The sequence below is a fragment of the Bombina bombina genome, chromosome 9 (assembly GCF_027579735.1).
Source record: "Bombina bombina isolate aBomBom1 chromosome 9, aBomBom1.pri, whole genome shotgun sequence".
NCBI classification, from domain to species: domain Eukaryota; kingdom Metazoa; phylum Chordata; class Amphibia; order Anura; family Bombinatoridae; genus Bombina; species Bombina bombina.
The window spans coordinates 199,112,374-199,126,451 of NC_069507.1; the positions used below are offsets into that span (position 1 = coordinate 199,112,374).

Consider the following 14,078-nt stretch of genomic DNA (forward strand, 5'->3'; position numbering starts at 1 on the left):
GAATTTCCATTTCGGTGCATCACTAGTTCCTATGGCTCCCTACCATTGTAAAAGCACTTTTGGCTTTGAGCCCTAAGAACTTTTTATTGCAATTTTTTTAAAAATAATTTTTATTAGATAGTGTTATTATGAGTGTAACTGTACGTTTAAAAGTATTTTTGATGTGTTTTGTTACACTGTTTTGACTCGTATAACAGTTAACCAAAGCTCTGAAGTCACAGTAATCATTATAGCGTAAATTCCGATTGCGCTCACACATTCGCATTGACTTTCAACTTGTAATACGAGTGGAATTTAACTTGCGTTCAAACGGCAACAAAAACACGATATTGCTTGCGCGCAAACGATAGATTGCCACTCGTAATCTAACCCTATGCCTTTCAGAGAGGAAAAATATCCTGTAGTATATAAGTCGGATCCTGCCAAAATTAGCTTTATTCTCTTGGTATCCTTTGTTGTAGGAATAGCAATGCACTACTGGGAGGTAGCTGAACTCATCGGTTGAGCTACTGACAAAAGGGATATAGGTGCAGCCACTAATCAGCACCCCTTCCCTACCAGAAATTCAGTGAATAACTTGCCCAAATTTTTAGCATTTTTGCTATCACTCCATTTAAAGGGACATAATACTCATATGCTAAATCACTTGAAACTGATGCAGTGTAACTGTAAAAAGCTGACAGGAAAATATCCCCTGAGCATCTCTATGTAAAAAAGGAAGATATTTTACCTCACAATCTCCTCAGCTCAGCAGAGTAAGTTCTGTGTAAAAAGTTATACTCAGCTGCTGCCCAGCTGCAGGTAAAAAAAAAAAAAAGTTAGAAATGAACAGCAGCCAATCAACATCAACAGTGCGGAGGTCATGAACTCTTTTACTGTGATCTTATGAGATTTCACTTAACTCTCCTTTACAATGGGGTGCAAATACTTAGGAGATTGTGAGGTAAAATATCTTCCTTTTTCACATAGAGATGTTCAGGTGATATTTTCTAGTCAGCTTTTTACAGCTATGCTGCATCACTTTCAAGTGTTTCAACATTTGGGTATTATGGCCCTTTAAACAGAAATAGAGCCTTTGTTTTTATTTACCTATGAAAACTATATAAAGGGCTCAAAATTTCAAGTCCTAAGCTACTAGCCAGGCCCAAATGTTACTTGCCACTGACCCCACCCATCGCCAGCTAACCCAACACCCACTACCCACCTCCTCTCTGCATTTGCTGGCCATTTGGTACAGTGTATAGACAGCATTTATCTCACTCTTACATGATGCAAAGTTATGTAAACCAGGGCAGGTTCAAGCTAATGGTACATAAAACAATACAGTCCAATTTTCTTTTTTTCCTTTTGCATGGTTAGTAACCTGGACAACTAACCATCAGAAACTGCCACCTATACTGATCTTGTCAATACTGCAACATTAGCTATAGAAAAGCTATGTAATCAAGAAGTTGTGGCAGTTGTTGCAGAAGAAGAAAACGTGTCCCTGCAGTTACTTTTAATACAAAAAGTGTATCAGATGATTGTCTGAGTACATTATATCTTTAAGGGAGTTATCTGCTAAAAAGTAACTGTTCTATGGGTACAAAGCATTTCATATTTCCCTACAATATTCCTTTAAATTAATGGTTTAAGCACATTCCCCTGCTTTGCAACCTGACTAGGATATCAGAAAGCAAACATATTTGAAAAGCTCTCAAAATCTTAAACTACCTTTGTTCCTCAAGTTTTTATGTATACAACTCCAAAACTCTCCCACCTAAATTCATAATGCTACTTAATTGGTAATGATGACCAATCAGCCTTCTCTGTTAACACATGGCCTCCTATTCCCTCGTTTTGTATTGCGCCCAGACCTCAAATCAGCCAGATCAGGGCACTACCTATCTCACATAACTCCTGTTAAAAACATCTCTTCACGTCACCCGTGCTTCTTCTCAGCGCCTCCACACCAACGCAACTGTGCTCCACCTTCACGGCGAAACTCCACCTTCAAGGCAATGCTCCATGTTTACAGCAGCATTTCACTGTTGAACCTACACGCCCAGCCTTCAATAGTGAGTGTATGTTGATTTGACATTCACTCACTATCTTTCACTACTTACTAGTTCAATTTCTACTCGCCAATGGCTATTGGGCGAGTAAAAATGTTGAGCCCTGACTATATATATTTTTAAAGTAGACAACCCTAGGTATTGATCTAGGCCCATTTTGGTATATTTCATGCCACTATTTAGCTGCCAAATACAATTATATGGAAAAAAACTTTAACTTTTACGCAGACTTTGGGTTTCTCACTGAAATTATTTACACACAAATACTGTAGTCATAAGACAAATGTTGTAAAAGCTTATCTGAGATCCCTTTTGTTCAGAAATAGCAGACATGAATGGGTTTGCCATTGGTTTTTGGCAATTAGAAGGCCGGTATTTGCAGCTGCACACCACACTTCTGAAATTCCCGACAGTGAAAGGGTAATCGGTTAACTTGTAAGGTTTATATTTTCTTTAGTGTAGGGATTTCCCTCCCACCAGACACATCCACCCCCTGATCCCTACCTGACCCCTTCTAAACAGTTCTCTCCCCCACACACACTGGTCACCACCATCTTAGGTACTGCCAGCCAGTAGGAAGTTTGGGGTATTTCGTTCCTTTTTTATTTCTGTAGTGTAGATCACTCCTCATCCTGGCCCCCCAAACAGCTGCCAGTAATAAAATATTAATTTTTTGGTTTATTTTCTGTCTTTTCTGGGGGGGGGGGGGGTTGTTTCTCTAGTGTAGGGTCCCCCCTATATTATTTCATAGTGTAGGGCCCCATCCCTCCCTCTCCCTTCATAATTCTGTTGCAGTAGTGTAGGGAACCCCGCCCCTCCTCCACTGGGCCGCCCATCCACCTCCCACCAACACCACCAAAAGTGTCACTCTCTGTAACGATCCTTTGCTGGTGTCGGCGGTCTGGTTTCGTATGCTAATGGAGCACAATTCTGACCTCAGCTGCAGTCTCTGCTGTCTAAGCTGACAGCAGGGACCATGGAATACGCCCTTTGTGTTAGACATAGGTGGGAAAAGTACTGTGTGATGTAGTACCTACGTCACAATGATGCAAGGGGTTAATAATAATTTACTGATTATATTTATAATACATTTCTTAATCTGCAAATTTTAAAAACATAGTTAAAGTCAGCTCCAAAAGCAATATTACATTACTGGGGCCTAGATGGTGATTAGTGGCTAAGTACATATGCATCTTGTCACTGTCTCGCCAGATGTGTTCAGCTAGGTTCCAGCAATGGATTGCTGCTCTGGATAATATAAAGAAGCAAATATGTGAACAGAGTGATACAATATGGAGATCTGATTTCCCTGCAAGCTCAACCAATTTTAATAGGTTGAGGTTTCAAAGAACAAACTCAGCTTTTCCATATACAAAAATAAAACTAAAGAAGCCATTTCTCATTAATATCATACTTTGCTGCTGGTATAACAAATCATTGGAAACACATTAAGAGAAAAACAATTTTACAGTACACTGTCCCTTTAATGAGTGGTCTGATCCAATGTGGGTATGTGGCTGAAAGATGCTGCAAGACTTTAGGGGATAATCTGAGGTCAGATTTGGATAGGTGGTTTATAGAGGGGATAATCTGTGGTCAGATCTTAGTAGGTGGTTTATAGAGGGGATAATCTGAGGTCAGATCTGGGTAGGTGGTTTATAGAGGGTATAATCTGAGGTCAGATTTGGGTAGGTGGTTTATAGAGGGGATAATCTGATGTCAGATTTGGGTAGGTGGTTTATAGAGGGGATAATCTGATGTCAGATTTGGGTAGGTGGTTTATAGAGGGGATAATCTGAGGTCAGATTTGGGTAGGTGCCTTATAGAGGGGATAATCTGAGGTCAGATTTGGGTAGGTGGTTTATAGAGAGGAAACAGGGCCAGGGCTCTGTTCTAAGTGGTCATTTGGCTACAGGGCTTTGGGGTCTTATTTGAGCAGACCTCCCAAATACCCCTTTTTGAGTATGACAGTCAGTGATTCTAAACTCTGTCCCACTGTCCCTCCAAGATAGTCACTATGTCCCTATTTGCAGAATTTTACTTAGCCCCACTCACAGAACAGAGGTCAGCAACAAAAAAGGCAATCGGCAGTTCAGGGTTAAGCAATAGAGTAGTCTTGAAAAAGGCAGAGTTCAGTAACGATAAGGCAAACAAATGGCAACAGCCTTGACAACGGATCGGAACGGTGACCGGGACCTGAGACCGGAGGAGCGGCGTGACAGCTGCAGATTGATGGTATCTGATCTGAGGTCTCATGTGGATATGTGAATTATAAAGGGGGCTGTAGGGCATTGGGGTAAGATTTTGGCCTGTGTCTTCAAGACTACAGGAGATGCATGGCAAGGTTTCTTGTCTGATGTGAGCATTTGACTGACAGAGGTCCTACAGGGCCTTGATGTCTCATCTGAGGTTTTATGTGAAGGGGAGGGGGTACAAAATATATAGAGTATCCAGAACAACCACAAATGGGAAGAAACCAAGGACAATATTGACAGCTGAGGACAGCAGGCAGTTAACTTCTGTGCAAGTATCTGCTTTACTCTGCCCATAAACTGGCAGCTCTGATGTGTACCAAGGATCAAGATAAAAATTGTCAAAATTTCAAGGTTGGACACTGAATCCAATTTTTTTCTTTCATGATTCAGATAGAGCAGGCAATTTTAAGCAACTTTCTAATTTACCCATATTATCAAATTTTCTTCATTCTCTTGGTATCTTCATTTGAAAAGCAAGAATGTAAGTTTAGCTGAAGGCCCATTTTTGGTTAACAACCTGGGTTGTTTGTGCTGATTGGTGGATAAATTCACCCACCAATAAATAAGTGCTGTCCAGGGTCTGAACTAAAAATTGGCTGGCTCCTTAGCTTAGATGCCTTCTTTTTCAAATAAAGATAGCAAGAGAACGAAGACAAATTATAATAGGAGTAAATTAGAAAGTTGCTTAAAATCGCATGCTCTATCTGAATCACGAAAGAAAAAAATTGGGTTCAGTATTTCTTTCTAAGCTTTAACGCATTCTAAAAGTGTCCAAGTAACGCATTAAAGGGACAGTAAAACAAAAATGAAACCGTTAACGAATCAGATAGAGCATGCAATTTTTTTTTTTTTATTTTTTTTTTTAACTTTTATTTGTAATCCAAGAAAAGGTCATAAAAAACAAAAAATAAAAACAATATAAACAGCTTTGAACATATAAGATCATCCGTAAATTATACACAAGTTCATTCTTATAATACTGTATTTAGCTATGCATACAGATATATTTTAGCTAGATATTGATATATCACATTCAGCTTACTTATTAACATTTCTTGGAGTTTTTTAGTTTTTCACCCCCCTCCTCCTGAACCCTCCCCCAACCCATACCCCTCCCGTGCGGAGAGGCAACTCATCAAGGAAAGAAGGAAGAGGAAAAAACAAAAAAACAAAAAAAAAAAACCTAAAAGAAAAGGGGGGGTGGGGAAAGAGAAAGAAATCAGCTTAGATACTAGCTCTCTTTTAATTTTTACCAGTTTCCTAATAAAACAATTTCTGTGTTCCTGAAAGGAAAGATTATATGGTTCATTTCAGATTCGGGAAAAATTCTCAAAAAAAACGCCCATTTATCAAAAAATCTTTTAATGTCTTGCTCATTATTTATGTCTGCATTTCTTTGATCTAAAATACATTGCTTTTTCATGCAGTTTTTTATCTCGGAGATACTTGGAATTGTGCAGCTTTTCCACTTTTTGCAAATTAAATATCTAGTAGCAAGAATGCCAGAGATTACCACTTTCTCATCGCTCTGCCTACCAGATTCTTTAAGACAAAATATTATCTGATACAATGTGAGTGAAAGATTAGCTATTTTGAGTACATTCTTGAACCAGTATTCGACCCTGGCCCATAGGTTTTTAATCTTTGGACAGTGCCAAAACATGTGGATTAGGTCAGCTGCCTGAAGTGAACATTTTGGACATTTACAAAATCCCATGTTGGCACACTTGAACCCTCTCTTTGGGGTAAAGTATGCCCCATGCAGGAGTTTGACGTGCGCCTCTCTCCAGGTTGCAGATAGTGTTACTTGCGAGATTTTCTTAATTGACGATTGAATAGTGTTTATTTCAATATTGTTTTGTGGAATTAATTCATTCCAATAAACGACCAAGTTTGCCCGTATCGAGGCTCCTTTATTTATGCTCAGGAGATGATAACACGGTGCAATTGACAAATGACCATTTCTTGTCAAAGCTAGCCAGTTCTCCAATGTGCCCAGTCCCCATTCCCAGCCCACTTTTTTAACCAAGTCTTGGACAAAATGCCTTAATTGCAAATATGCAAAAAAGTCCTTATTAGACAGATCAAAATCTATTTTTAAGTTCTGGAATGATTTAATACATTTCCTTTCTTTATCTATAATTTGAAGTACCTTTGTTAGTCCAGCCGTGTGCCATTTTCTGAAAACTTCCGAGTCTAAGCCTGCTTGAAAAGTAGGGTTGCCTATTATGGGTAAGATACAGGAAGCTCTATTATTAATTGATAAGGAAAACGTTATCTTATACCAAGCTTTGAGTGGATTGAAAATAGTTTTAAGTTTTTTAATTTCTGCTGGAACTTCTTTAGGTTCTAAATGTATTAATGCTGCTAAAGAGTATGGATGACATACACTAGACTCAAGATCATTGTTCAGTACATAATTATTAACCGAGATCCAATCCACTACATTTCGTGCTAAGAAGGAAAGGTTATAGAGCCTTATGTCAGGTAAAGCAAGACCTCCACTTTCTCTTGGTAGCGAAAGCTTCATAAGAGAGATCTTTGACCTTTTGTTTTGCCAAAGGAACTGAATAAGAGAGGTGTTAATCGATCGGATATCCTTTCCTAAGAGAATTATTGGTGTATTTTGAAGGATGTACAGTAGTTTTGGAAGGAGAACCATTTTAAAGAGGGCTATCCTGCCAGAAAGTGATAATGGGAGTTTTTGCCAAGTCAAAAGTTTTTCCTTAATTGTTTTTATTACCGGGGGAATATTCAAAGCATATAGATCCGATATTTTTATCGGGATATGAATCCCTAGATATTTAAAGGAATCTGTTACTTGATGAAAAGGAGTATTCAGGATGGAGGTATTATTTTTCCTGAGCCAGTATATCTCTGACTTAGCCATGTTGACTTTATAGCCAGAGAATGAGCCAAATTGCTCCAGTATCTGGAAAAGTTTCGGTAAATTCAATTTAGTGTTTGCCAAATAAAGCAGCAGGTCGTCTGCATATAGACCGATTTTTATTTCAGTGCTACGAATTTTTATACCTTCTAAAAGATGGCGAATTTTGATTGCCAGAGGCTCTATGGAAATATTAAATAAAAGCGGGGAGAGAGGGCAGCCCTGCCTTGTTCCTCTACCCAAAGAGATAGAAGGGGAGATGGTATTATTTACTATTAATTTTGTAGATGGCTGATTATAGAGATTTCCAACGAATTCAAAAAAATTCCCCCTAATACCAAATTGTCTTAATGATGTTTTAATATGTTCATAATATACGGAGTCAAATGCTTTTTCAGCATCGATGGAGATAATGGCAAGATCAGGTAGGCCCTCCCCCCCGCTGTATTGGTGAGAAGTAGCCTCGAAATATTCTACCACAAGCAATGCTTCTCTTATTTTCGCAGCTGAATTACGGTTATTTAAAAAGCCTGCTTGATCAGTGTGTATGATTTCTGAAAAGATCCCTTGGAGTCTATGTGCTAAAATCGCAGTGAGAATTTTATAGTCGGAATTTAGGAGAGCAATTGGTCTATAAGATTCTTTGCAGGACGGGTCCTTTCCACCTTTTAAAATCAAGGTTGTATATGAGCTAGAAAATGAAGAAGGAATCAAGTTACCATTTGCAAAAAAACTATTGAAAAGATTGCAGAGGTGTGGGGTAGCTTCACTAGACAAGATCTTGTAAAACTCACTAGGGAGACCATCTGGGCCTGCTGCCTTATTTAGCGAAAGCACAGATATTGTTTTTTCTATTTCCTCTATGGAGATGGGGGCATTTAAATTATTAGACATTTCAAGTGTAATTGTGGGGTGTTTGAGGTCCCTCCAGAAATCTAAAGATTTCTGTGAGTCACTTGTTTTATATGAATACAGCTCTTGATAGTACTCAAAAAATATGTTTAGAATGTCATCCGAGTTTGAAATTTGTAACCCTTTATCTTGCACACTATCTATTACAGGTTGTTTTTTCTCATTTTTAATTAATTTGGCTAACATCTTACCCGACTTATTCCCAAATCTATATAGCTTGGCTTCCATTCTTAATTCTCTTTGTGTTTCTTGTGACAATATAAAAGTATCCCTTTCATTTTTTGCTTTAACATATCTCGTCCAGTTTAATGGAGTTTTATCAAGAAGATATTGGTTATAAGCATTGGTCAGACATTGGCATGATTCTCTTTCTCTGCGTCTAATTTTCTTTTGTAAGGCAATACTATATGACAATATTTCCCCTCTCATTACTGCCTTCGCAGTATCCCAAAACAATTCAGGCTGACTCAGAAATTCCTTGTTAAAATGTACATACTCCTTGTACTTATTTACGAGCCAATTCTTAAATTTTAACTCTGCCATTAAATAATAAGGAAAAAAGAAGCGCGATAGAGCGGGGCGTGGGCGAGAAAACTGGAACTCCAAAACAATTGGTGCATGATCTGAGAGGAGAATTGACAGAATGTCTGATCTTACCCCATTCATTAACATACGTTCATCAATTAAAAACAAATCAATTCTAGAAAGAGTCTTATGCGCCTTCGAAAGGCAAGTAAAGCTCTGGCTAGAGGGATTTTGATGTCTCCAAACATCTCGCAAGGATAAATTTTGCATAATTTTTTTAAGTAGCTTAGATTCTAAATTATCCTTTTTTTGTTTCAGTTGTTTAACATCTCGCCTTAATCTGTCAATTGGGCTTTGTGGTGCCATGTTGAAATCTCCACCCATAATCAGGCACCCTTCCGTGTAAGCTAAAAGCTTAGATTGAAGAGTGGTCCAATAATCTGGGTCGAGTATATTAGGGCCATATGTATTGCACAGTGTGTACATCCTCTGAGAGATCTTTATTTTCAGCATAACATATCTCCCCCCTGGGTCAGCCTCAAAATGTATTACTTCTGAATCAATTTTTTTCCCAATTAATACTGCTACTCCTCTCTTCCTCTTAACACTAGGCGCAAAATATATTTCCTTCACCCAGGCTGACCTAAGCTTCAAAGATTCTTCCGCAGATAAATGAGTTTCTTGAATGAAACCTATGTCAGTCCGGATTTTCCGAAGCTGGGTAAGAATTGCCTTCCTCTTAATTGGGGTAGATATACCACCCACATTCCATGACACAATTTTGCATTTATCACTGCCTGTACTCATTTATGTTTCCGAGAATATGGGGCAGAGGGAAGAACAATAAAAAAAAAAAAAAAAAAAAAAGGGGGGGGGGGAAGGGGGTCCTTAGTTTTAAGAGGCAAAAATAAGAGATTCCTCTTCATTTCCTTTGATACAAAATGAGTATATGCCCTCTCCGCACCGGAGGGATCTAAGAACTGCGGCTCATATCTGAGCAGCCATCCCTCTCCCCTAACGTGGAGAGAAAAAAAAAAGAAGAATTTCAACATATTGTATTTTATCTGAGACCTTCATGTTTTAAACCTAATATCATCTGACCGGGGAATTCAGTGTTTTGTAGAAGCTTTCAGCTAAGTGAGCCTCCTCAAAAAAATGAAAAACTTCATTAACTTTAACCTTCAGTTTATATGGAAATATTATAGTTGCCTGGAATCCTTTCTGTATAAACCTAGTGCAGATGGGAGCGAGCTCCCTCCTTTTTGCAGCAGTGTCAGCAGAAAAGTCCTGAAACAAGAGGATTGTGATACCTCCGACTTTAACTGACTGTTGTTTACGATAGTGCTGAAGTAAGGTAAGTTTGTCTTGGAAATTTAGCAATTTAGCTATAATAGGTCTAGGTTTAGTTCTGGCTTTGTTCCCTACATGGAATGAGCCTAATCTGTGCGCTCTCTCCACTGGAATAGGATATGAAGTGGGTGGCAATTTTAGAATTTTAGGCAAAGTTTCTGATACAAAGTCAACAAGATTGTCATATTGCTGTTCTTCTGGGAGTCCTATGATTCTTATATTGTTTCTCCTAGAGCGATTCTCTAGATCTTCTAGCCTATTCTGTATTTTTTGTAAATTGGTATTCACAGATTCTAAATTGGAACTATGCGTTATTGTTAGATCTTCCAGGTCCGAGACTCTTTGCTCGGCTTCCTGCAGTCTATTGGAAAATTGGCGAACTTCCTGTGTTAAAGAAAGGAAGTCTTGTTTAATTTCAGCTCTTAGAGCTTCAAACTTGGGAGAGAGTGCTTCAGATATATTAGCAACAAGGTTTTGCATATTAATAGGTTCTTGCGCCACTAGTGGAACTGACTGCGTGTCCATGTTTGTCTCTTGATTACCTTTCATTTTCCTATCTCTCTGCCTCGCTGCCATGGCCGGAGAAGGGATTCTAGGTGAAACGTGAAAAAATTTATCCATGTGCCAATAATAGAGAATTGTGAAAAAGGGGAAAAAAAAAAAAAAAAGGAAAAAGAAAAAAGAAGTTGAGCCAAAAATTTGTGAAAGTTAGTGAAAAACCAGAGGTGTTTGTGGGTTTAAGTTGAGAGCGAGAGACGCTACCAAGCTGACATGTGGGGATAGGTGTGTGAAGGTGACGACCAAGAGTGGGGAGGGGGAGAGAGAGAAGAAAAAAAAAAAAAAAAAAAGGGGAGAAAAGGGGGGAGGGGAGGGGGAAAGTGAACAAGCTAGTGATACTTAGTTAATTGTGCAGTGAGGTCCGGCCACGGATGCGAGTACCAGAGAAAAGATATGTAAAAGACATATCATCAGATCCACCAGGTCTAATAGTAGTAGTAGGGTCACAGCAAGATATTGCCAATAGGGCCAGTAAAAGTAATCTAGTTACTCTACTTTAAATAAAGCTCTAGTGCTGTCTAGAGATAGCGAGGGATATACCCTTGTTCACGGGGTAATCTCTAGAAAGAAAGGCTAATGCAAACAAATCCCAGAAATTATTTCAGCTTTTTTTAACTGTTTAAGTCATAGTCTTATAAACTGTTTCTCTGCCTTTATATGTCTTCCTCCTAAGCCCCTTTTTATCTTGCTACACCCACTATCTAAATCAAAACAGTTTTGCCAAAACTTAACACAGATATTAATTCTTATAAAGCATAAACAGATAATCAGCCAATATCTTTAAATCAATCAACAGCCCAGAACACATCGTTTCAGTTCAACATCCAGGACATATATAGAGCAGCAATTTCTATTTAGAAAGTTAAATTCTGAGATGTAGATATATAGATACAGTACAAAACTTAGGATTCAATACCAGAGAAATGGATAGATTGGATAAATTGAGAAAATATCAGCAACCTTATTTATAGAACAAGCTAATAATTCATGAGTTTAAATAGGTCAAATTAGTTGTTAGTTGTTAAGGATAAGAACATACAGGAGCAGCCCACAGCATATAATTAACAGAGTAGGGAGTTTTCTTAGCCTGTCTTTCCTACACAGGCACTAATACAGAATGTCTGTTAGGCTGTTAAATTAGGTAGGACCAGGAGGGTCTAAAAAGACCTAAAGGACAGCTATACATATAAATTCACAGTAAATTAGTTTTTAAAATATATAGCATAGCTGTAAGGGTAAGGAGCCCCTTTATCCCTCTCCCTCTCCTCTTTTCCCCTCTCCTCCAAAAAAAGGATCTCAAACCCTATAATCAGGAACCGTTTATATATACGTCCTAGACTTAATTGAAAAAAAAGGGTTGGTTATTATACTCTTTATAGAAATCTCTGCTGGGCTATGCTACCAACGTAGGCCAATATTATAAAAACTGTTCTTACTGCTTTTATAAACCTTGAGATTTAAATAAAACTAATGCTTGCAGAAAGTGTGTTCATGCCATAATCTGAGTGTTAAGACACAGTGATATATGTTGAAAAAAAAGAAAGGAGCAGGAACCTCAGAAAAAAAAAAAAAAATAGAGGAGAGAAAAAAAGAGAAAGAAGGAAGAAAAAAAAGAAAAAAGAAAAAGTAAAAAAGAACAAAAAGGCTACAATCAAGAATCAATAATTAGCTGCATCTATATGTTGAATTACTACACATTTTAGCCATGTGAAAAATGTTCACTTTTTGTAACTTCGCAAAAGACAACTATTTTCTTATCCTCTCTTGAATAGTCTTAAATCAGTCCATATTTTCTGTATGGCCTTGATATCTTAGGAAAGTAAAAAAAATTATCCTTTTAACAATCTCAGTCAGTGACCGCACTTGATCCCAGTAAGTTTTTAAAGAGTCTTATTTAGTATCCTTTCCTTTCAGGATATCCCTAGCTCTCTCCAGGTTACACAGCTTGTCCCCTCTGGAAGATTATATCAGATGATTCAGCCAGCAAGTAAGTCAGGTATATATTATCACCATAGAAAACTCACCCCCTATGTGCATGCCAGCCGTCCGCATCTCCGTTGTTAGGTACTGTCTCCAACAAAAGCTTGTCCCAGAGTGAAGTCAGCTCCTCCGCTTCCTGTTCGTCCTTCCAGGAGGTAATCAAAGCTAATTCCCCTCACGCAGCACCGGTGGGAGGGGAAAAGCAGCACCGGACCAACACCGCAGCCAGCCAGACAGAAAGCTCCTACACCGGACCCAGCTCCCTCCCACGCAGCACCGGTGGGGGAGGGAGGGAGGGAGGAGAACCAAAAAAGGAGCCGGGGTACGACTCAGCAGCTGAGCCCACACAGGGCAGCGGGTAGGCTTAAGTTGAAATAAGAGAATTGCAGATTTTGTCCGGCGGGGTCAGCTGGCACGCAGGGGGGAGAGAGATTGTTTAATCATACAGCCAAAGTATCAGCAGGGGTAACAAGGGAGAGGCAAGGTAGTATGTTCCACTATAAGGTAAGAGAGCGTATGGCTACTACCAAGAAAGCAGGAAAAGTTGAGGGTCCAGGTAATTAAAAACTGACAACCATCAGTGGGATGACAGACCACTGGAGAAGGTTCCGGATCAGTTAATCCTTGACTATCCGAGACTGTTACCCCAAGACTTGGGGTAGGGCGCGAACAAACCACCGCCACTGTGTATGGGACTGGAGCTGAATCCTGAGCCGCACCTGTGCAGCACACCTGCTCAGCAGCACCTGTGTAGCTCCACCTCCACCGGAACCTCAGGGCATCTCTAGAGCATGCAATTTTAAACAACTTTCCAATTTACTTCTGTTATCAAATTTGCTTCCTTTGTTTTCTTGGTATCTTTTAGTGAAGAGTAAAACTAGGTAGGCTCATAAGAGCTCAGGAGTGTGCATGTGTCTTCAGTACTCTATGGCAGCAGTGTTTTCCAATGTTATTTGTAGCTTTGTTATACAGTACATTGCTGATTGCTTTAAAACACGCTGCCATAGAGTACTAAAGACGTGCACACTCCTGAGCTCTTATGATCCTACCTAGTTTTACTCTTTAATAAAATATACCAAGAGAACGAAGCAAATTTGATAATAGAAATAAATTGGGAAGTTGTTTAAAATTGCATGCTCTGTCTGAACCATGAAAGTTTAATTTTAACTTTACTGTCCCTTTAACCAATTCATCACTTCCATGGCATATTCCGTTATTTATTACACAGTAAATTAGTGACTAAGTCAGGGAACTTGCGTTCACGGCGTAATAAACTGACATTTACATCTCATGCATAAATAGTTACTCAAAGCGGGACCTTAGCAAAACCTGCTTCTTGCATAATGTGCAGTGTCGCACGCTGTGCCACTTATACCCATGAGTTGTGTACAGTATAATACCTAGCTGTGACCTACTGGCTCGCTATGGCAATGGCATGGGGGAAGGGTGAGATATACGTTATTATAAAGCACCTACGCAAGTGCCACACCCGGACTAGGAATCCTGCCAGGACTCGCCAGCTCACAATCGCCTCAATGCTTCTGATCTATGTCTGCT

At 39.0% G+C, this 14,078-nt stretch overlaps 1 protein-coding gene across 2 annotated transcripts in view; it reads right to left on the bottom strand.

Moving 5' to 3' along the window:
* Window positions 1-14,065, bottom strand: part of HPS1 (HPS1 biogenesis of lysosomal organelles complex 3 subunit 1) — a 363,492-nt gene extending 349,427 nt beyond the window's left edge. The window contains exon 1 of one of the 2 annotated variants that reach the window (XM_053692561.1): window positions 13,994-14,065. The gene's annotated coding sequence lies outside the window, so the exon portion shown is untranslated. The remainder of the gene's footprint in view (window positions 1-13,993) is intronic. The other variant, XM_053692560.1, reaches the window with a different exon arrangement.
* Between the last annotated feature and the right edge of the window lie 13 nt (window positions 14,066-14,078).